This window comes from Perognathus longimembris, chromosome 9 (assembly GCF_023159225.1).
Source record: "Perognathus longimembris pacificus isolate PPM17 chromosome 9, ASM2315922v1, whole genome shotgun sequence".
In the NCBI taxonomy this organism is placed as follows: Eukaryota; Metazoa; Chordata; class Mammalia; order Rodentia; family Heteromyidae; genus Perognathus; species Perognathus longimembris.
Genome location: NC_063169.1, coordinates 51537259 through 51560684, shown reverse-complemented (window position 1 = coordinate 51560684; position 23426 = coordinate 51537259). Strand labels below are relative to the sequence as shown.

Sequence of the window (23426 nt, the reverse complement as noted above, 5' to 3'; positions counted from 1 at the left end):
GGAGGAGGAGGAGGAGGAGGAGGAGGAGGAGGAGGAGGAGGAGGAGGAGGAAGAGGAGAAGGGCTATTTTTCTGCCTGACAAGGAGCATTGTTGAGAAAGTTATTTTAAACTGACAAGTCCCACTCAAATGGACAGTATTATTTAGAATAACGGCATATGGGATAATATGGAGAGACACATTTTAACCAAAGTAGCTCCTCTATAATTGTTTGTTTTAATCATCTTTACTGGAATGCTTATCAATATACTTACAGTTCTTCCTCAATGGCTAAGGATAAGTTCTCATTGTGGTAATGGACATGAACATATGAGAACAACTGTTTAAGTTATAGGAAAGTTTTGCATGGTAAATCATGAGTGGTTTTTTTGGGGGGGGTCATGCTCTACAGATAAGAAGATATTTCTATTTAGCTATTTCCCATGAATTGTCATTTACTCAAATACAACCCTGCAAGCATCTCCATTGCAACAAATCAATTCAAAAATACATCTTCATATTTCATATTGACACTATTCTCATCCTTATGCATACTAAATGGAGCTCATGGAATGGGACCTCAAGCAAAAGAATAGCATGAAAATAGATGTAAAAGTCCTTTGCTATCTCATGAAGGATACAGCTGTATGCCAAAAGAGGAGCTTGAGCGAAACACAAATAAATTGCAAAAGGAATTTATCTATATCCAAACTAAAGTTTCTCTTTCTATATAACATTTTAGTAAGGACATCCATCATGGTGACAGAAGTAAAGCTGACCGGCACACTGTTCATGAATTGCTCTAAATGAAAGTAGTCCTTGTGGACATTACTCCTAGTGTCTGTCCATTATTTATTTGTAAGTCTGTTAGGAGACTGGACCTGCTAGAATCACATCCAGAATTAAAATTTTCAGGAGCTGACTAAAGGAACACCACAGCATTGATGGAGAATTCTACCCTGTAAGAAGAGAAAATATCACGTGTCCTAACAAAGATGTGTCAGGCAAGAGAGGAAAAAAGCAGGGTGTTATATCATTCAATTTGCTCACGCTTAGGAATGGAAGATGGAAAGCTGTCAAAGTGAGAATCCATCACTTTAAAAAGAAATGCTCCTGATTTTAAAAAGAAATGCTCCTGAATATAATATTGTCTCAATTTTTGAATAGTATATCAAAGAAGTACATAGAACTCGAATCTAAATGTCAAATTAACATAGACATTTAGTTATAATTTATCTTTTGTTTCTTTCATTTTTTCTGCAGTGCTGAGGATTGAATTCAGGACCTTGCAATTGCTAGGCCAGTGCTCTATACATGAGATATATCTTCATTCTCATTGTATCTTTCATTCTAACACCAGTGATTGTAGCTCTGTAGTTGAGTGTTTGTCTAGTATATATAAAAAGAAATCTCGAACTAAAATGGATGGACCTAGAACAAATCATGATAAGTGAAGTAAGCCAAGCTCAGAGAGACAAACGGCATATGTTTTCTCCCCTATGTAAAAGCTAGATCTAAAATACAAGTAAACATGATAACTTCTATAGTAATTTATATATTTACACACAAACAAACTTACTAAGGAGGGGAGGGAAAATGGGGAGGGAGAGGAAGAGAATCCTCTGAGGACCTAAAGTATTGTTTATTGAAATGAATTCGAAGAAATTGAAACAAAGGTTTTCAACCGTTTGTTTGTTTTAGTTTTGTTTTAATTTGTTTGGTTTGTGGGTTTTTGTTTTGTTTTGTTTTGTTTTTGAGGAGTGGGAAAATGGGGGAGGGCACTGGAATGGAGGGAAAAAAGGTAAGCAAATGCAGTCACCATACACTATGTAACTTGTGGGTAGGGATGAGAGTGGAAAACAGGGAAAAGTGAAAGAAAGGGTGAAAATGTCCACAAAGCAGTGTACTAATAATCTGACTTATGGAATTTGTATGACTTCTTAAAATAATAACTAAGAAGTCCCTAGTTATCTATCAGTTGCCTTTTAAAAATAGAAATGTAGTTATTATTGTACCATTTCTGCAGTTGAACTACCTAAAATACAAAATGCTCTTACTGACCAAAGCTTTAGGTTCATGTTTCGGGTTTCATACACTATATCTCTGTATCCAATTTTTCCTTATGTACATTTGAAATGCATTGAGAATATACTTGTTTAGACTAAAATTTTTATGTGTATAGAAAATATTTGTGTGGATGGATGTATACATTTCATTGTTCCATGTTATAAAAATAATACCCAAAGTATAATACCAAAAATAACTTGCATTAACCATGCATATTTTTGAGCAATTAGTATGTAAGGTACTGTTCTGGGCCTTGTAAGAAGAAGAGATTTGCAAGACGTCTCACAGTCTGCCATATGCATAACAAAATCCAAGGATCAGCTACAGCTGTCACATTCCCTTGCTGAAAAATGTGAGTGGTAATTCAGACTCTGCCCTGGGAAGGCAGGCTCCCGCCAACACACTCCTATCATGCAGTTGGTCTTGTTGAGAAAGGGAGGCCTGACTTCATAGATATTCCTAGGCAGAATGCATATTGGTTCTCCCCAGCTGCTGAAGGGTGAAAAGCTAAAGGAAAATAAGTAAAAACTAGTGTTGTAATTAATGTACTACATGTTCAAGTATGATTGGGTTAGCTGTCACACACCACAAAAAAAAGCAGTCTCTAACATCTTAAATCTGGAAGCTCAGAGAAAAGTGGATAAGTCTATACACCAAGTAAGGTGTAGGGTGTATACTTTTGGGGGCAGAAGGGCTATGGATTGCAAACAATAAAGATCAATTTATTAGGTCTCAAAATTGTCCAGAGCAGAAAATCAGAAATGTTTTCTATATGCTTTGAGTAATCTAATCTACATTCATGGGAACAGCATGTGAGAGTGCTTATTACAAAGAGTAAAGAAGCAAAGAAACTTTTATTAAGTTTTACTTTTAGTAGTAATATGCATGGTTATGAATGTCCAATATGCAGTACATCTATGCCATGTGCATGTATGACAGTTGTATGTGTATGTGCATGTCTTTATTTAAAAAATCTGCCTACAGTGTGCAAACACTGTGCATTAGTGAGTTCATCACAAGTCCTATGATCTTATGTCAACAAATGACATCAAAGTTATCTTTTCTTTCTTGTTCATATTCATATCACCTTAATCCAGGCCCCTCTTACATTTTCAAGTATAAATAGCCACAATACTGTCCAGACATTTCTGTCTTAACCTTTTATCCTGAACCACCAATTGAACTATTTCCCTGCTTGGGTATTGTATAGCTCACAGAGTAGGGAAGAAGTTCAAATCTAGTCTTGTTCTGCCTCAGACTCCTGTAATATTAGGCCAAACCGGTAATTTCTCTGGTCTTTATGTTCTGTAACTGTGAACTGTACAGATTTGCTCTAAATTATTTCTGATCTCTTCCAACTGTAATATTCACTTTTTTGGAATTTATATTCAAATGAGATAATATGCCACTACAAAAATCCATAGTTAAGACAGCCATTCAAATTCCATAATGGTCAGAATAGAAACAACAGCTACAACCTGCTTCCTCAGAGCAATGCTATACTCTTGAATGTGACTAGCAAGTGTTAAGCACATATTCTGATTCTCTCACATCCACAGAGGTACAGTAGACCCAGCCCTGGCCATCTCCATTCCTTTCTATGGAGTATACTTTGGATGCTAGAGGGAGATGTGTTTTGTCCTCTTCTACTATTCACACTGTGGGATGAGATACTTGAGGAGTAGAGAGATATAAAAAGAACATATTATTTCACTTCAGGGAATATGGTTCGGCTGTGGGTTTTGTTCTCCACCCCCACTCCAAGACATCTTCCATAGTCGAATCTAATGCTATTATTTTTAATTCAAAAACACAAATGTGGCCAAGCACTGGTAGCTCACATCTGTAATCCTAGGTACTTAGAAGGCTAAGATAGGGGAATTGCAGTTCAAAGCCAGTGTTAGAAGGAAAGTTCAAGAGACTCTTAACTCCAATTAACCACCAACATCCCCCCCTCCAAAAAAAAAAAAAAAACCAAGACACTAAAATGTCAGAAGTGGATCTGTAGCTCAACCATGAGCAAAAAATGCTAAGGAACAGGTCCTATGTTCCACTTACTGTATCTACCTGTATATTTCTGTTAGACCTTGGAGCAAAGGGTATGAATGGAAGATGGACTTTGTATGGATTGTTAAATTTAAAAAGCAAATAAATAAAACAAAAATAGCACTGATTAATAAAAATGAATGCTGACATATACTAAGGGTACCTAGTCACCAGAATAGCTGGTTTTCTCTCTTCTCTCACTAATGAGATCAGACCAATAAGAAATTCTTGATGCTTGAAATTCTACAGAATTTTTGAATCCATCTTTCCTGTCCACTCTAATTCTAGCTTAGTTTAAGCAATGATCTCTGAATATTTTCCCACTTGTGATTCTTCTTCAGTTTTATTTTCTATAATGTAGCCCGAGTGATCCTTCTACAAAAGTTTCATCTTACCCTAATATCCCCTTATCGAGAATCTGTCCATGAATTCTTTTTTTTTTTTTCCAGTCCTGGGCCTTAGACTCAGGGCCTGAGCACTGTCCCTGGCTTCCTTTTGCTCAAGGCTAGCACTCTGCCACTTGAGCCACTTCTGGCCGTTTTCTATATATGTAATGCTGGGGAATTGAACCCAGGGCTTCATGTATATGAGGCAAGCACTCTTGCCATTAGGCCATATCCCCAGCCCCCCATGAATTCTTATACCTGGAGAGTAAGGCCTTAGTGTCCTCTGCAAGACATTTTGTTTCTTGCCCCTATATTTCACACGAAAATCTACTTTACCTAGAATAGTTTACTTTTGTTTGTAAATAAATGTACATTTATTAAATTAAAGTTTTAATATGTTGTATTTATTTATAAGGAACATCTTAAATTAAAAATGTATATTTATTAAATAAAAATTAATACTGCTTTATTTATAATAGTTTATTTTTCCTTTTTTTCTTAACTGACTCCAACTGATCTTATAGAATTAGCAAAGCCTTACCATCTTGCTATCTAGCTTGAGATACATTGAAGGTTTCCTATACATATTCTATCCATAGTATATCACTGCCCTTCTCCATGCATCATATATGTATATCTGTGCCCTTCCCTTATCTGGAACAGGACCTGGAAATAAATTATTTTCTTGATTATCTAACAAATGTATTGAGTATCTGCATAGTGTCAGGCGCCATTCTAAGTAGAAGGAACACAGGTTTGTAAAAGAAGTGGAAATCCTTACCTTTGGGATGCTCATATATGTAATAACTAAGAACATCAAATGTCAGGAAATGGTAAATTCTGGTAAAACCTGGAGTAGTGATTTGTTGACACTGATGAGCAGATGGGGGTACAATTTATACACATCTGTCACATGTATCTCCTAGTTCCCACTGCACTGGGACTTGAAGGTAGTAAGGGATGAGCTATGAGGATATAAAAATGCTACAGAAATGAAAAAAATAAAGTTCTTGGTAGAGAAAACCAGAAGCCACAATCTAAAATCCCATCAGGAATTGGACAAAGGAAGGCAGAGCGGTGCCTTCAGGAGTCATGGGGGACATGCTGAAATCCAAGGGACAGAGAATGGAAGAAGGGGAGAGACTCAAGAGGCACCAAATCATGAGGGTCCCTGTATGTCTGCTATCAGTTCCTCCCACAAAGGGGGAGCTATTGGTGGCTTAAAGCACAGAAGTTACTGTATTCTGTTTTTATTTTATATAAATCATGTTGGCTAGCATATGGAAAAGGAATTTGATGAGCTAACCGGAGGCAGAGAAATGATTAGGTGATTACTATTTAGGCGACCCATTTTAAGTATAAACTAGAGATTAAGGAAAGTCAATAGGTTCTAGAAATTCTAGGGAGATGGTTTTTGTACTAAATATGAGGAAAGACCATGAGGAAAGAATTGAGGATAAACATCCACAGTTCAGTGCAAAGGAAGAGGAGGACCTGAGCAGATGAGTGTGGATGTGATTTGGAACTTGTGGAGTTTAAGGTGCCTAAGGGACATGCAAGTAAAGATATCCAACAGTCAACAGGAAGGCTGGGAAGGCGAGCTATCCTGGAAACAGATACAAATTTATTAACACATTTGAAGTGCTGAAGCTGTGGTTAGAGGACCATCTCCCAGTAAAAGGAGGTGAAAGAGACAAAGCAATGTGACCTGGCATGCAACATTCGTTAAGAGACACCAGAAAGAGTTAATAAAGAAATGATTAAATAAGTCTATTACATACTCTGTGATATGGCATTAAGCAAGTAATTTTCAATTCTATGGTGAATTACCAGAATATAATGTAGAGATTTTTAAAGGGCAGAATAGAAAAATGAATATTTAGCATTACTCCAAATATATATGAAATCATGTGATTATATCTTGCTGGGGTGATTTTCCTTTTAAATCAACACATTACATACCATTTTAGATTATCTACAAAGGGTATAAAATGGTTTGCTGACCTCAGATTTTAAAAAGTCATACCGGTGTTGCACTTTTATATGCTCCCCCCCCCCCCGGACTTTCTTTATTGTTTTCTGTAATGTATGTTAACAACCATGTCTTGCTCTTTAATAATTTCTTGTGGACAGGTTAATTCTTACTTATCATAATCTGTATGCAGAGTGTCTTACAAAGAATGGCAGTAGATGCCTAAGTTATCAAATTTAAAAATTTTTCTTAGTTATCTTCTATAATTGGTCTGCACAAATAAACATTGCACAGCATTGAGCCTTTGGTTGTTTTTATGTAGAAGTGACAGTTAAAGTCCATTTGCACAATTGAGGGTAACTACAGCACCCTTTGTCTTTTAGTTAGGCTGAGGAGGGCAGGAGGGCAGAGAATGATGGGGGGTGAAGCAGAAGGTAGGGGGAGGGAGGGCAGGAGCTGAGGGCAAGGCTCTGGGTTGGGCTTCCTCTCTGAGCTCCAGTTCCAGTCCAGCTACTTTGATCTTCTTCCAACTCCAATCCACTTTCCCCAGGCCTCAAAGCTTAAGGAGGTAAAATCCAAAAATGACAAAGGTGAATCAACACCTGGGGGTAATAATTTAAGTGGCTCACTGGGGAGTCAGAGTCCTCTTTGAAGTGGACTTCAGGGGAGCCCCAGGGAGGCCAGCAAGCCTGGTCTACAGAGGGACTGTGATTGCAGGAGCAAGTAGGGAGCCTTCAAGTGAAAGGGGGAAAGTAAGTGATTGATAGAAGGAGCTAAGGTCTTAGTTCAGTGGGGAAACACAGAGAATGTTCTATAGAAAGTGCCTTCAGAATCCATTTGTGACTATTTCTTTGGAAAATGTTGCTTCGTTTTATATAAACTGGTAACTTAAAAATGTACCTTAAGAGAATTATCCATTGTCCTTATTAAAACTGCATTTATATCAACTTAAAGACATGGGCTTTCTTCATACAATCCTATTCATTATAAAGTTTAAATAAAATTTGGAGAAGTTACAACATGTAGTTTATACTTAAGAAACATGGATAACATTTCTATTTTAACAAAAGAATGCATATTTTCCTCATATTATATTCTATGGGTAGCTTTCTAGATGACAATGTTTCCATTCATTTGTGCAAGTTTAGTACATATTCATCATCTCACTAAATGGATGGAAAATGTTTAATCAACAGACATTGATAGAACTTAGGGTATGTAGATGTATCATCTTTCTCAAAACTACCTTTTCAAATATTAGTAAAGTACCATATTCAAATCTTTAAAAGTATGGATATGTTATGCTGTATTTGAAATATTTCAAGAGTTTAAGTGCCTAGGACATTTTTAAATAGTCAATTAAATGACTAAGAAAAACAAAAAATTTGATGCATACATCTTTTGTATATTTGAAATGTACATAACATGTATTTTGATATACGTAGTAAATTGATGATTACAGTTAAGCCAACTAGCATATCCTTTATTTGTCATGTGTGTATACACAATTTCTTTTGGTGGCATGAAAACCTATAATCTACATGTGCAGCATACTTTGTTGCTATTGCTTCATCAAAGATGGGTAAAACTATGCACAAAATGCTAAGTATCTTGCTCAAATACTTGTATATCACAAGTGGCAAATCCATATTTCAACTTAAGCTGTCTGACCTGCATCCTCTACCACTATATTAGACTACTTCATAAGTATAACTTTTTCATCTTTTTTCAAAACTAAAATCCTGCTGAGATTCATTTAATATTGCCTACAGATTCCAGACACAAAGGTTTTTTTCTTTTTTTTTTTTTTAACATTCACACAAACCACTTAAGAGGACAATACTCTGTAGACAGTCCATCTGCAGTCTAACCACAAAAAGGAATTCTGAGTAAACCCAAGTCCAAACGGGTTCATAGAATCTGCCAAGAAGCCAGATGTTGTCCTGGAAGAAAGAGCATCTTCTCCAGCAATTAGACCTGTAGTGGGACACTCACCAAGGAAAGCTGCAGGACCAAATGCCTCATTAGGATGCAAAGAAACCAACTGTTAAATGCATAATGTGATTGCTATAATCTTCTGAGTTTAACAATCGAAATGGTAGCAAAAAATCAAAATGGTAGTACCAACAATGAAAAAATACACTATAAAAGAATACATGAAGCTTGCATAATTAATAAGCTGAAGCTTGCCTTAATCTCCTTTTCATGTTTAATTCTTGATATAAGTTTACTGTCCCCTCCTTATCCCAATCTCAAATCCTCTAAGCAATGCTAGAGAAAGTCACAGAACTAAAATAAGCAGCTTTTGATTTTCTAGCACTCTATATACTACATAAGAAAAAAAATCACTCAAATGTCAGGATAGATTATGGTCAAGGTTTTTTAATTAATTTATTGTCAATATGATGTAAAATAGGGTTACAATTTCACATAAGGCAATGAGTATTTTTTAAAAAATCAAACTTGTAGTTTCAATAAGAATATCTTCACAAGGAAGCTGGATTGGGAAACAAAAGAGAAATGCAATACTTTTCCTTTTTGTTTCTGAAAAAGAAAATCAGAAACAAATACCTTCATTGAATTGGAATCTACAGAGCTCACTGTTTACTTGCAAGTTCTTACTAAGTTGAATTGAATTTTCTAGGAGACTAAAGTTACTGTGATTGAGATGCTGTGTGATCTGTGGCACAGGAGGTAAGGGAGGTTTCTTTGGATTCTTCAAGCATTAAGGGAATGGCAGCCTATGAGATGTTTCTGCTAAACTTGCTGCCATGTGAGGCCCTGAGAGAGAAAAGGCTACAGAACAGGAGAGACACAAGTGTGTGTTATTTGGGAAGAGCTTGTGGCTTGTGAAGTTTGTCTCATTTTATCTCCATCCCCTCATGCACCATCTAGTCCAAGCTTTTCTCAACTTAAGAAGTCCTCCAACAAGACTAAATAGAACAGTCTGCAATACATCTCTGAGTAAGTTTCCTTCAATCAAAAAGAAAACGTTTCTTAAAAGCCTATTTATCAGTGCTGAATGATTAAAGTAGGTGATAATGCATCATGGTTAAAGTTGAATTAGGATCTCAACAATGAACTTTAATAGTCCATTGGTATCAATGCCTGGGGATTTCAAAAATAAGTTTGTAGACAGCTTAAGTTTTTTAAAGTAGTGATGATTTTATTCACACACACACTATCTATTAATCTATTACATTCCATGATAATCTACTAAACCATAAGGTATCTATTCGTGTTAGGCTTTATTGAAGAAAGTTAAAAATAATGCTGATTTGTAATTGGTCCTTCCTTCCTTCCTTCCTTCCTTCCTTCCTTCCTTCCTTCCTTCCTTCCTTCCTTCCTTCCTTCCCTCCCTCCCTCCCTCCCTCCCTTCCTCCCTCCCTCCCTCCCTCCCTCCCTTCTTCCTTTCTTTTTTTCTTTCTTTCTTTCCCTCATTGGCTTATTCAATAGATTCATAACATTATAGCTTCCATGAGCCAGGAGATGGCTGCATTCTTGGAGCACAGATGAAGAGGACAGCCCCTGCAAACAGAAAGTCCAGTTGGGCAGTAGGAGTTAGGACATTGTAGCCCACTGCACAAGCTCACAGTAGTTGTGAGTGCTAGGGCAGAGCAAGCCAGCAAGAAAGAGTTCCAAGGAAAGGAGCAAATGTTTCTTGGGGAAGTGAGTTTACAAGACAGAAATGAAGCAAGTGAACATGGAAAGAAAAGCAAGCCAGGAATGAGTGAGCAGGACTAAGCCAGGGAAGAGTTTTAAAGCAATCCATCAATAGATGTTGAATCAAGTGAACACACTATTGTAGTTTCCCACTTTAGTCCTCACAGGAGGAGCCACAGGGTAGACACTTGCAATCTAGATGAGGAAGGGCCAGTTATGAACGTTAAAGACCTCCTAGAACTAAGGAAAGTGCTTTTGAAAAAAATGTCACTGTTGTTATTGTTGATAATGATGAAGGAAGTGTTTGTTTTCTGCTTTGAAAGTGTTTTGCTTTGGTTTTTCCATCATAGGGCTTGAACTCATGGCTGAGGCGTTGTCCCTAAGCTCTTTTGCTCAAGGCTAGTGCTCTACCACTTTTAGCCACATCCTCACTTCCAGTTTTCTGGTGGTTCATTGGACACAAGAGTCTCTTGGGGATTTTTCTGCCTAGACTGGCTTTGAACTGTGACCTTCAGATCTCAAGTTTCATGAGTAACTAGGATTATGGGCAATAACCACTAGTGTCCAGCTAATATTTAGGCATAGAGTAGACACCAAATTGTTATAACAGAGCACATGGAAATTAATAGTGTCAAATATTTTATTGTTAGCAAAATGCTTTATTATTGCTAACAACGGAAATTGTTTCATAGGATTGCAAGAATGTGGAAGTTGGAAATTTCATGACTGTGTTTTTCATCTACAGGATCTATGATGCATTAGATTTATAACAGGAAAAGAGTAAGCTGGGAATTTTTTAAGAAAGGTATCTGGGAGCCATTCCTTGTCCAACCCAATTAAGCGTGGATGGTGTTTTATGTAGGAGCACAATGACAGGGACAGAGCTCTTCAATAAAACTGGTTGGCCGGAGTGATCGAATTAATGGGATGAAGTTTTTCATGGAGTCATAGGGAATCTTATCTGCTTTCCTCTAACCTGAAATTTATTTACCTGCAACTCTCATTGAAGTGAAGAAGGAGAAGAAAAAGAAAGAGGAAGAGAATAAGTGCAAAGACAGTAGCTCAAATTCCTAAGGTATTTTGTTAAGAAAATGATCAGAATAGATTTCTTTCAGATCTGAAGAGATTCTCATCTTTTATAAAGATGATTTAAATAATGAATGTGTACATTGAAGGCCATGATGCATTCAGATTTTAGCTGATTTTTAAAGGAGATGAATTCAATCATAAGAATAATACCTTCTAATATTAAGGAAAAATTCCTGATGTTTAATATAATCTTTCATAATAGACACTTTCTGAACTTGTTATTTCAATATGTGCCTAAATTGCTACACAGTGTATATTGGTCTTCGTCATATCAAACAAAGTATTTTTCATCTTTCAGGTCAAGAAAGTCTTTGAAGCAGAGGGTGGGAAATAGAATGGCTATTTATTTTCTATGACCATGGATTATGAAATAGTATGGTTTGGACTAGGTCCTTAAGAATTGAATAAAGCTTGAAGAAAACAGAAAAAAACAAGATGGTTAGCTATTTTAGTTTTCATTCTTTATCAGGGCTTGTCCGTGTTTGGTTTTATAAAAGAATATTGAGATACTTTTGAAAGCTTGTTATTAAAATTCCTGAATTTTGTTAATGTTCAGGTGCAATTAAATACAACCAAATGTTTGGGTTCTCAATTTGTCTCTTACAATATTATTTTGTTTCACACAAATGCATATATTCAGTAGTTGTCACTGACATAACTAACATGGCATAGATGCTTTGCAATATGCTTTAATTTTAGCTAATTTGTGGGGAGAGGGAAAAAGGGAGGGGGGAGAGGAGAGGGAGGAATGAGGGAGAAGGTAACAAAGTACAAGAAATGTACCCAAGGTCTAATGTATGAAACTGTAACCTCTCTGTACATCACTTTGACAATAAATAAGAAAAAAAAGAAATGTACTCATTACCTGACTTTTGTAACTGCAACCCTTCTGTATGTCAACTTTACAATATAAAATTTAAAGTACAAAAAAGAAAAAAATAGGGGCTAGGGATATGGCTTAGTGGCAAGAGTGCTTGCCTCGTATACATGAGGCCCTGGGTTCGATTCCCCAGCACCACATATACACAAAATGGCCAGAAGGGGCGCTGTGGCTCAAGTGGCAGAGTGCTAGCCTTGAGCAAGAAGCCAGGAACAGTGCTCAGGCCCTGAGTCCAAGCCCCAGGACTGGCCAAAATAAATAAATAAATAAATAAAATAAAAAATAAAAATTAAAAAATAAATAAATAAATATATTTTTTTTAAACCTAAATCAAATGTCCTCATAGGTCCTCCAAGAGGCAGGCATGATTATGATTGTTGGTAAAACTGAGGTAGATGCTAGATACCTGGTATCTGTTGGAAGAAAATAGTGATAGAAAGTCCTGTCATAATTAATGAATGTAGGTGGTCAGGATGGGATGGTGGGAAACCTTCTATCTCTCTCCACTTTCCCTTGGATTACTCTGCTGATACTCAAAGTAGAGAAGTGGTCCAGTTTGTCTAGCCAAGGCACTATTGTTATTATCAACCTTGGACTAAGGGTCTTCTCCCACATTCCTCCCTGACACTAATTATTCCTAAGATAGCCAAACCCTAGTTTCCCCTCTGTTTGTTTCATGATGTAATTCATAATTCCCAAGGGTTAGTTATAAAAGACAACAGCTACTTTTCATTTAACTTTACTTTATGTCAGATGTTAATTATCAATAGTATCATCTAATTTAGTCTTCAGGAAATAGCAGAGAAAGGTACCAGATTTTTTTGGGGGGTGGGTTAGTGGGAAGGGAAAGAGTATACAACAAGTAGGGGGACAGTATTTGAACTGAAAGATTGTTATGTAACATTATTTTCTAAGAAGAGTGACATGCTAAAATAGGAAACTCAATCTGTGTCCCTTAGATCTTATTTTAAACCCAACCTTTCCAAATGAACCATTTTGATTTTTCCTTTCCATTCTTACAAGTCTACAATTTAACATCAAAGGGGTAAATCTTAGCTGAAATTAATTTAAACAGAATTCACAACATAGAGAATCTTCTAGGCATCTAAGCTATCTAAAAATAAGCCTTATTAACAGGAAAGGTAAGCAATACTATATATTAATTCATATACTCAGTATATTACATCTTTGTCCTTGGTGAAAATGCCCATGGCATAATATTACTTTCATGCATTCCGATTAAGAAAAGCACCTGTATTGTATTAGCACAAACTGTTAACATTAGAAAATTTTAACCTTAATAATAATGTACTCCTAATGTATTACTAACCAGTATGTTACTATCACTAATGATCCACTAACAAAATGGTGTTTTGCATGTATCATATATGTGTGTGTGTGTTTTCCATTTTAATATGTAACTTTGAAAAAGAAAACACAAACACATTAAAAACTTTAGGAAATTAGTAAATAAATACACTGCTATTTTATTATGCAAATTAGGAACCATAAAAATCAAACAGCAGGGCAATCTCAGCCAGCAGGGCAAGGATCCTTTATGAAGAGCATGAAACTTAGAAAATCTAATCCCCATCATTTTAACTCTAAACACGTAATTGTTCCTTCAGCTTATATTTTCCTAGCAATTTCATAAAACTACTTCTTTACATTTTTCTTAATTGATTTTATTAAAACCATAACAAAGCTTTCCACACTGGCATTGAAAAATTACATTTTATTGAAATTATTTTATGAAAGTGACTGAAAATCATGCAGGCATATTGCCAAAATTAATCCTGGTAATACGGAGGAGAAAAATGCTGTTAACATCTTTAGAAGTCAGGAAACTACCTTTAAAGTCAGAAAAAAAAAAGTATTGCCACTTGATGGGAATTTTGTTTCTTGTCATGGTACACATTCCTGCCTAAATTCAATGCTATAGAACTACTTGCATTTTGATTTTCAGCAGATGTAGTGAAAGTTGACATTCTTCTGTGAATCATTAGAAAATATTTTCACCGAAAACATATTCTTGATTTAAAACATAAGTGGCCTCACTAAGTTTTTTTCCCTCAAGAGTTTGTATCAAATTCTAACTGTTTAACTTTCCCCACCTTTCTATCCCACTCACCCACATCTTGATCTTGTGAACTAGCCAGACAATGAATAAAATGGATTGTCAGTTTCTCTCAGGGGTCTTCTGCTTGAAAGGGGTTACAAATATATTGAATTACCAGTAAAGCAACCAAAGTCATTCCTTCAGTTTACTAGTGCTTCCTTAGGAGCAACTTATATTTTGTTCTAATGATGGAAAGACACTGAGCATGTATAAATTATATACAAGGAAAGCAGGCTGAATCTTTTCCAGTGATGTCCTGGGTTGAGTCTAACTGCCCTGGTGGGCACCAATGCTAGCACTGGGGCTCAGGTGAATTAAATAGGAGAGGGAGGGAAAGACTACAGATCTAGGAAGTTCCACAGTGAGCTAAGATCAATAACCAAGCCATGAGGCTGCAACTTACACTTTTTAACTCATTTTTATCCACGAGCTCTCTGATAAGTCTTTCAACAAACCCAATCTTAACAGAAACATGCCAATCACCACGTTCCTCTTACCAGAACCTTACCAGTACCTGTCTTACCAGACAAGATTTTGACTAAATTTAACTTCAATCCCTGCCCCCCCCCAAGCCATCGTAGAACTTTCTTTAGAAAACAGGCCTTTCCAATTTCTGAATTACAGCCAACTTACTAAAGAAAAGACCAGTCCTCTCAGTGAAATTCTGGACTAAGTAATTTAAAGTCTTCCTCAAGTTTTTTAACCAAACTTCTATAGATATTCCTTCCATGCAAAAGGAGAAATCCTGGAAGAGGACTTTTGAAATACAGAACACATGTCAGATTTAGAAGTTCTACTATTAGTACTGACAAAATAAACAGTAAAGCCAACTGGATCAAAACAATTTGAAAATATGAAAACTAAGAAAGAATCAGTGGGGAAAAAAATCAGACACCCAAAGTAAAAAGAAAATTGATATCTATGCTCATAGCCATTCTGTTGGTAAGAGTTTTAGACAACTGATTATATAGACTCAGTTTGGTTGAAAATCTAATGTATAAAATTCCATGTCCTATACAAACTAGGAAGGTTACTTAAGAGAAAGGAAAAAAATAGAAATAAACTCAAACCATCATACTACCCCTAGTAAATTACTCTCAATAACTCCTACCACACACATGGAATCAACACATGTGGCCTGTAAAACTAGATTATACATGTGGACACATGCAACCATTGGTTGCTTATCTGATCCTTCACATATTTTTGCACTATTTTCTTCCTCTTCCTCAATATTATATCCTCTGTTTAGAACAAAAAAAAAATAGTTGCCACTTAGTTCTTTAACTAAATGGACCCTCAATGTATGACCAGAGAGGAAAAGTTAGGCAAAATGTGCAATGTGAGAAATTTGGGGTGAAGCACATGAGCACATAAAAGCATTGAATTCCAAGGACTTTCCAGCCCCTGTCTGGAGTATTGTACTGATAAATGATGAATTAAGGAGTTATGAATAAGTGAGAAGCTGTTTATACAATATTTTTCAAAGATCAATCATTTTTCTGTCACAAATAACTTTGTAAATCTTATATAAGTCTTATAAAATGTAATGTCTTACTATTAAAAAAGTAATTTGATGCAACAGAAGTGATTGTGAATGAATCGGAAGAGGAAAGACACAGTAGGTGTATAGGAATTATGGAAAGAATTCTGAAAGCTCAGAACTACTCTTCATCCCAAATCTTGGAAGGCTTTCTATTCAGGGTCTGCAGATTACTGACTCTAAGTAGCATCTAAAGTCATGCTGACATTGAGATATTGACTTTGAGTTGCTTTTCTAGGGTATTGACAAGCTGCTTGTACTCTTACACCGATGCCTCTGCTGCAAGGTCAAGATTCTTAAGAGCCACAACTGCACTTCATTGTCAGATGGTTGTAGAGGAGAATTCATTTCTACATAAAAGCTGAATGACTCATCCTATTATCTTCAAATGTCGGCTTTACCAACATTATTTTCTTGCTCACAGCTGGCACTCTACCACTTGAGCCATGCCTCCAGTCCACAATACTGTTTTCTAAGCCATGTGCTTACTAGTTCATTTTAGTCTACAAATCACTTGAAATTTTTTAGTATCTCTAGTAGCCTGTTCTCACCCAAATTAGGCCACATGGGTAGCTACAGAGTGAAAACTGACAGAAAATTGGGGCTTTATGGAGATATGGAAGAAGACTATCAGGCAAACCTGAAGCGTACTGGTCAGCACTTCAGTGGGCTGAGTAGTCCTACATAGTAGGACTCTTGGAAAAAGACTGGAGGGCATCTACTCCCCCCCCCCCCCCCCGCCACATACACATTCAATTTTGCTCTGTACTATAGATTTCTTCATTGTTTCTCTAAAACAATGGATAATAAGAAAGCCTAGCATAGTATTTACTCCAGTAACATGATGGTTAAGAATATGCCAGTCAGTCTGAACAGCAGTAGCCTGGTTTTGTCTCTCATCTGTTGTTAGATGTGATGCTGCTGTCTCAAGCCAGCCCTCTCCACGACAGCAGCTGCCACACTAAGGGCATGGCGCATCTGTCTAGGCCTTGTGCCAAATGACATTGCTCACTTCATTCCAGGCACTACCAAGATATACAACACCTCCTCGTGTTGTTGGTATTTCAGATCTCCCACTGGAACACAGTGGGAAGTGAGAGAATGGGAGACACAGAGGAGAAAAGTAACATATAGGCTTGAGTCACTTCATGAATAACACTCTGTATGTTCTGACAAGTACAGAAGAGTTTACAAAATAATCATATGACAGTGCAGTAGAGGAATTCCCCATTAAGTCAAGCCTATAAACACTCAACAAACAGTTTATTTATTTATTATGTTGGTACTGGGGCTTGAAATCAGGGCCTTTTTATTCAAGGCTAGTGCTCTACAACATGATCCACACCTCTTGTCACAGCTTTTTGTTGGTAAATTGGAAATAAGAGTCTTTTTGTTTTGTCTGCCTAGGCTATCCTCAAACATCAGTCCTCGGATCTCAGCCTCCTGACTATCTTGGATTGCAGCTATGAGCTACCAGCACCAAGCCTGAACAGTTATTTATTGAACAATCCTTTGTTTGGTTTGTTGTTGTAAAGATAAAACATTATTTCACTGGGGATGTAACTTAATAGCAAGAGTGCTTGTTTAATATAACCAGAGCCCTGGGATTGAGACTTTGAACCACACAGATGAAAAGGTACAATTTCTCATGGGAAAAGTCAGTCTCAGATAGGAAAGAGAGGACAGAAAAAGAAAGGAGTAAGGAAAATATGGAAAAAGAGAAAAATGCACGATTCTTCTATTTTGATTTCAAAATGTTTGCTAGGGTATGTTGATTTTAATTAAGATAATACAAACATATATCATGCAATCTGCTATTTTCTTGAAAGTGAGCTGAGCCAAAGTCAACTGGAATATAAAGGTTATAGAGAACTTAAAACGTCTTTCTCCAATTTGATCTTGTTTACAATTGACATGGAAGCTCCATTAGTTATTATGTGGCATAAGGTAATGAGAACAGTGTAGGTCTCTTCACGTCCCTAAAAGTAAACACTACCTGATCATTCAGTCTTGGATAGAGTAAGCATTGCATTCTTTCTGTGGGCTGCCTAATATGCTAGGTACCTTAAGTGAATTGACGCAAAACTAAAACACCAAACCCAAACTAAAAATTAGATGAAACTGATACTTTCATTTCTCCTGTTTGTGGGAAGAAGAATCACCTTACCAAAGCTCAGAAACACAGAATCTTCAAGGATATCATCCACAGAGTATATTCAAACTCGGTGTGTTGCCAATCTGTGTATCATTTGGAGCAAAAATGTCTTTCAAATGGGATCTATCTTGAATAGAAATAATTGTAAATATTACACTTCCATCTATAATTTAGCATCTTGGAGAACAGGATAAGTGACACTCAATACAATAATTGAACTCAACTAATATCCTTAAGGATTCAGAAAGCATGCTGTGCTCCTTGTATTGGCCCACATGTTTACTATGAAGATTTTGTCAGTTGAAAAATCACCAGTGTTTTCATTTGTAGCTTAGATTTTCCTACCCTAGTCCTACTTCCAGTGGAGAATTTTGCTTCTGGCTTTCTGCTACAGTTAAGTTCTGACCTCTGTTTTCACCTGTCCATCTTCTAGTGTGATTGCCTAAACAGGTCATCTGACCAAGTATATGGTACTGTTGCATTTCTGTTGCTTTTTTTTGATACTCTTGTCAGTATTACCACTATGTCTACTCGAAATAACAATCAAGTTCCTGTATTTTCTCAACATTTCCCATGTATTCCTTTATTTAGTGTTTCACTTAACAGTGGAATGGGAGAAAATCTACTCAGAGAAAACTCTAAGCTACACAGATTTGTCATCCGGCTTTTATATCCAAAGTTGTCAAATACATTTGTCTCAGTGACATTTGTAAGATAACTAAATTTGCCAGGTTTTGTAGAATCTTGCCTATTGATTCTAATTAAAAGGAAACTATTTTTAAAGAGGCAAGTTTCTATATATTTTTCCAACTATATTTATATTAGCTATTCCCTCATTAGAAATTTGCCTCTTCAGAAAAGTCAAGTTTAATTTTAGTTACAAGAATTTTTAGGCTATAAGGATAGTTATTTGGCACTTTGAGCTCGTCCAAAAGACATCAAGTATCAGGTGATAGAAATTCATAAACACATGAACAAAGAATCCATTCATCCTCTGGCTTATTGGAAAGCAAGCGAGAACATTGTGTGGGTTGCTAAGACGACTGAGATTTGATGATTAAATGTGAGATAATGAACAGAATCTCTGTCCCTTTAGAAATCAAATTTTTGGAACTGCTACTAAACTCTCATCCATCTTATAGCAGCAAATGTTCAGAATTTGACTTTAGTTTTTTGCAGGGCTTAAGAAGTCTGAAGCTTCCTGATTGCATGGAGTTCTAGAGGATGTGCATGGTATGGTAGAGGTCCTACCTGAGGAACAACTCCATCTTGCCATACTCGAGAGGTGAAATGCCTGCCAGAGACTGTTAACAATACTTTTTGAAGGGCTCACCAAAGAACATAGTGTATTCTCTGGGACAGTCAAAACCACCATCCATTAACAGTTAATTTATCCACTTAAGACAAAATAGAATTCTGTCTTAGCTCCTTGTGTTCACTGGATAAAGATTACTAGATGGAGGGTTATGGGAGTAGGGTTACAGCACAGTAGGATGCACTCAGCACACAGGAATGTGTAGGTTCAATCTCTAGTCCAAAAAGAAGTAAGGAAAGAAGAAAGGAAGGGAGGGAGAGAAGAGAGGAAGGGAGGGAGGGAAGAAGGGAAGGAAGGAAGAAATTAAAGAAAGGAAGAAGGGAAGGAAAAGAAAAGGAAGAAAGAAAGGAAGAAATAAAGAAAGGAAAAGAGGAGAGAAAAAAGGAGGGAAGAAGAAAGGAAGGAAGGAAGAAGGAAAGAAAGCAGACACATACTACTTTGAATGATTCATTATTCTAACAAAATTAATTTCAAAGAGTTCAGAGGCTCTCAGTCTGAATAGGAGAGGCTGACCAGCAGCACAGATATTTTCTGCAATTCATCATAAATAAGTGTGGGGAAGTCAGGCATTTCTAGTTGCCAGAAAATAATGCAAGCTGACAGGAGAAAGAGGCCAGAACCCTCCCATTGCCAAGAAGCCGATTTCAGGCCAAATTGACTATTTCATGCTTCGTATGTATGTACTTGTTCTTAAAGCAAAAGAAATAAATATTCAGTGCAGAAAATTTGAAAAATGTGTTTAAATCATGAGAAAAAATAGGTCACAACTTGCTAAGTGTCTAGGCTTCCTAAGCAGATCTCATTGCTGCTTTTCCTGACTCTGAGCATCCGGGCCTTAGTTGATGAGTTTCAATCTTAATCATGCTATTATCTATTCAGAAGCCAATTGGCAACTCTTCAAACATTCAAATTTCAAATTTAGGCTCCAGTCTATTGATGGCTGGTTATATTTCCTTAAGAATGTTTGTGAGTTAATTAAACAACAACAATGACATGGAATTTAACTTAGACATGGAATTTAACAAAATGACCTCCAAAGTTAAATAATTTAACACATAGTAAAAAGTGCATTGATCAACCAATATCGAAACTAGATTAATCACAGGAGACAGAGAAAATAAGTTATATTAGGATTGCTTTTTGAGAGGAAAAGTATAATCCATTAATCAGTTGCTGATCAGTCATGGATGGTGCCACAGATGGCCTTTTTATTCTTCCTCCTTTTCTGCAGGACCTGAATCTAGTAAGACAGAGACACTGAGACAACTAAGAGAGAGCATAGAGTCATACAGAGTTGAGCACCATGTCATGAGATCAGGTGGCCCTCTTGGGTTCTTGGACAGATTATACCCCTGCTCTAAGAAGAAAACAACAAACAAAAGCAAGAACTCCTCTTGGCTTTCCCTGACTCATATCCGTAGTTGCAATCAATGAATGCTGACTAAAACAAGCAGGAATCCAAGCCAGCTGCAATGTGGGCTGGTGTACCTAGTTTCATCATGCTCTCCTCTAGTCATATGATCCATTCCATCTCAGTTTCTGGTGAGCAAAGTGGGCTGGCTTTAGCAGCCATGTCAAGAGTTATGAATGGAGATTATAAGTAAAAATATAAGAAAGGAAAGAAAAGCAAAAAAAAGAAAATCAAGACTAAAACTTGGAGATGTGAAAGCAGTGAAGAAAAGGCCAGGCAAACAAGTAGATGAATGGGAGAAGTTAATAGTAAAGTCTTAGCTGTAGACTGTCTCCCTTCACAGGTGTTCAGACCATTCTTGTTCCATGTGAACAAACAACAACCACTTGCTCTGTGGTGGGACAAAGTGTAAGAACCTTCAAATGTTTATTACTTCATTTCCAGCTGCCCGTTCATTTAATCTGGGAAGATTAATTCTAGAAGAAATTCACAAGTACATGCATAAAAATAAACCATGCTGGCCAATCAACCCAAGTAGGGGGAGATATTTAAAAGGACTGGTAGAATCCATATATGGTAAGACATTTAAAGAATAGTATTCTAAACTTTGAGACCGCTTCTTAAATCTTCAATGGCTACTGCTATCAAGGCTTTCATAGACACCTCAGATACTTCTCTGAGGAAATCGGCTCAGTAGGCTACCATGACCACAAGGTCAAGATCCGCTAACTATTGAGGGTAAGATTAACAGCAAAACAGAACCCATCATTCATCCTCATTCACAACTCCAGCTGCACCCACACCTGTAGGAATCTGTCAACACACTCGAGAAAAGGCAAAATGGATGAGAAAACGTCCTGCAAATGCTAGCCAAAAGGATGAAGAGAACGGAGAGGAATCCACATGAGGTCAGACTTTGAAATGAGACAAAACATTCTCCAAAGTGGGAGAAAAGGATTAAGCTACAGCATGATTCAGAATAACTAAACCACCAGACAATTAAAGCAAGATCTCAGAATATCTATCTATCATTTCAGAACAAGTATATTTGGCAACTTGGAAGAGGTGGTTCAAATAGTGAGGAGTTCATTATTACTGTACATTGTGATTAGCAATTTTCTGGCTTTATTTGTGAAAAACATAGCATATGCAATAATGTAACCAAGCTTAAGTAGAGGCTACATCATTCCACATAACTAGATGGCATCACTAAGAGAATCTAAGTTTACTAAAACTACATCCCCAAACTTTCAAGTTTGTGGAAGTACAGCAAATGATTTTTAATAAATCTTAAAAAACAATATTGAAATACATGGTTCTCTAATTTTACACAGTAAACTATTAAATATGTTTTCAGACAGGTGCTTCAGATTTCCTTGCTATGAAACCAATACAATATTTAAGTTTAGACAGGCAACTATATACCCATAAAAATTTCAGTCTTCTGAAAGAACTGAAAAAGTCATTTGACTATCAAATACATATAATGCAATACCTTAGCTATGATATAGTTCAATAACAATTATTTACATAAGATAAATTCATTATGTTTTGAAAGCTTTTATACTAGACTTTGAATAGATCAAATTTCTGATTCTCAATTAAAATTAGCTATTAAATAAAAATTAATTCCTCCTTTTCCTATCTGAAATATAAGGGACTAAAAGTAGCAGGGTGTGTGTGTGTGTGTGTGTGTGTGTGTGTGTGTGTGTGTGTGTGTGTGTGTTTGCTGGGACTAGGGCTTAAACTTAAAGCTTCTTGAACTCAGGGCCTCATCCTCTTGGCTTTTTCACTCAGCTCTTTTACTCATCCCTGGTGCTTTACCACTTGGGGTCAAACCTTCATTCCATTTGTTGTTGTTGTTGATAGTTAATTGAAGATAAGACTCTTGGGGACTTCCCTCTTCAGGTTGGTTGCAAATGTGATCCTCAGATCTCAGCTTCCTAAGTAAGCTAGGATAACAGGTGTGAGTCACAGCTTTAAAATGTTTCTTTTTAGAATATCAGATTCATGGAAACATCTACAAGATTCACTTGTCCAGCAATTATCTATTATATTAAATAAGTTCCATGCATTTTCGAAGTGTCTCAGATGAGGCACAAATGAATTCACCATGACTATAGGATAAGAAAAAAACAACCAAAATAATGTTTCCGTTTGTGTTTTTCAGATGGTCTATCTAGTAGCAAATTTAATTTTAAGGTAAAGTCAAACATGAAGTAAATATAAATTTTAGCTTTTTCATGTAGCTATTTTATGGTTAGCTTTAATTTTAAGAACAAAGGCCAAGAATAGTATAGTCTGGACATGGTTAGCAGCACTTAAGAGAAAAGCAAAGGAAACAATTCAAGGAATGTAAAGTTTTATAAGAAGCACATTACATCCCTCTCCATATGACATCAAGTTTAATAGCTTTAGGAAACAGCAAATATTGTCCATGGTGTCTGGCATTTAGTCCATACATGCAATATTATTGCTAACTTTCTGTTTTTTCCTGACTCTTAGTTCATGAGTTTGTCAATTCCCTGTTTTCCTCTAATCTACTAGTTACACCTGCAGTCCCTGGATTTCTCCCTGAGAGAGGAATTGAGGCCTGACAAGACAAAAATTTGCTGACACATGTATGTCACTCCAAGAATTCTCCTCACAGTCTCCATGCCAAACCTAAGTACTTCCGAACTGTAAACAACACTTTCCATCTGCATTTATTGTGATCATTTCAGATCTCAAACCATCATGGCATAAAGTTAGCAAATAGGTGAATAATATTTGCTTTAGGTTCCCAGTGAGGCAGCATTTTGT

The 23426-nt window shown here is 36.5% G+C and overlaps 1 protein-coding gene across 6 annotated transcripts in view; it reads right to left on the bottom strand.

Moving 5' to 3' along the window:
- Positions 1–23426, bottom strand: part of Eya4 (EYA transcriptional coactivator and phosphatase 4) — a 225176-nt gene that overhangs the window by 86347 nt on the left and 115403 nt on the right. The gene's annotated exons all lie outside the window — the stretch shown is intronic.